Here is a 1,760-nt window from a genome sequence, read left to right on the forward strand (position 1 = left end):
GCTTTAAAGTATATGACCCCTTTAGAGTTTTCTGTATTTCTGAATGAATTTGACCTAAACCTTCATCAGATTTTCACACAAGTCCTAATAGTAGATAAAGAGAACCAAATTAAACAATTTTGAAAGCACCACTATTCTTTAAAGCATTTTCATTAGGTGCATAAATGTCAATGAAACTCAGCTAGCCTATCAACTGTAGATGCTGTTATTATTAAAGATCTTATGTGTGGCTGTATTTTTGAGATGGAATGCATATACGATCAGTCCACCTGTAAAGAACGAGGAACTTTATCTGTATTTATTTTTAACATGCCACAAAGTGAACAGTCACTTTTGCTTTATGCTGACTGGTGCATAGTAACATCCACTTTTTTACATCATGCTTGGTCAGGCAGCTCCTTTCACAGGTTTCTGAGATGGCCTGAGTCTGGGTGTTTATGTGGGTGTTGAGGTTTACTTGATGAATGAAGACCTTGAAACAACAACGTTTGAGCTCACACTTAAGTTCATGCTTGAGTTCACACTAATTCACACAGTGCAGTCTTCCCCTCCTCAATAAACCACATGTAATGAGTTCTTCACGTTTAACCTAGTGATGTTTATCTTCAAATGTCTTTACTTCACAACCTCAAACTGCTGAACTTGACTGTAGCTGTGAGGTGTGATGAGCTTCCGGAAAGAAAGTCTGATCATTTCCAGTAGCAATGAAGGTTCTTCAGCTGTTTATTTGTGTTGTTCTCTCGGGTAAGTTGTACTTTTTTTAATAGAACTTCAGCTTTTTATGCACAACATAGGGAAAATATACATTTTGACTTTGTGCATTGTTACCCATTTGACAGTACTAAGGTACAAAACATCTGGGGAAGAAATTATTGGACATGAAAGCGGCTCAGTCACGATAACATGCTCTCATAATTGGGCTGGCAGTAACAGGAAGTACTTCTGCAAAGACCCATGTAAAACAGATCAGGATATTCTAATAGACTCCATCAAGAAATCTTCTGGTAGATATCAGTTGACGGATTCTGGGACGGGAGTCTTCACTGTGGAAATCGCTCAACTGAATAAGGAAGATGCTGGGAAATACTGGTGTGGAGTGGACAGAGTTCTTAGTGATACATATAATGAAGTGATCCTTACAGTCCTTGAAGGTAGGATTTTAACATCACAGAGATAATCTGGATAAAAATCTATGACATGCTGCAACTTTGGCTGTAAAACGGAAACTACTGAGGCCATAAATGAACACATGGAGGCCTTCTGTTTACTTCCTTTCCTGCTCTCTCTCTCTCTCTCTCTCTCTCTCTCTCTCTCTCTTTCTCACACACTCACACAGCTCCGCAGACCTCTCCACCACCGAGCTCAAGCACTCAACTTCCAACAACAGTTACTTCTCTAGGAAACATTTCAACATCTAATGCCACGTTTGCTGCAGGTACGTGTACAAACACCTACAAACCTGTTATATATTTCAGATATAGTTATATGAGCAATGTACTCTCCTCCTGAGTGACCGCTCTGCTCTTATAGTTTCTATTTCAGCTCCAGCAGCATCAGCTCAATCTAATAATGTCAAAACAACAGGTGAGAATATTTCAGTTTTCTATAACTTTCTAGCAGTGTAGGTTCCCAATGATAGCAAACATTAGTGTACATGAGCAACTTTAGCTTCTGTCACCATAGTTGCAGAGTGCAGAGAACAAGTGTGGCTGACTGACACTCGACTGACTCAGTGGCAGCTCTATTGTGGTTTTACTTCA

At 39.5% G+C, this 1,760-nt stretch overlaps 1 long non-coding RNA gene across 1 annotated transcript; it reads left to right on the forward strand.

The window, feature by feature from the left end:
- The first annotated feature begins 667 nt into the window (after window positions 1–667).
- On the forward strand, window positions 668–1,419 carry LOC118797841. The gene is made up of 3 exons (XR_005005964.1): window positions 668–744; window positions 840–1,151; window positions 1,337–1,419. It is a non-coding gene; the product is annotated as an uncharacterized LOC118797841 (long non-coding RNA).
- Window positions 1,420–1,760: the final 341 nt, after the last annotated feature.

The sequence above is a fragment of the Colossoma macropomum genome, unplaced genomic scaffold (genome assembly GCF_904425465.1).
Source record: "Colossoma macropomum unplaced genomic scaffold, Colossoma_macropomum, whole genome shotgun sequence".
Taxonomy (NCBI): Eukaryota; Metazoa; Chordata; class Actinopteri; order Characiformes; family Serrasalmidae; genus Colossoma; species Colossoma macropomum.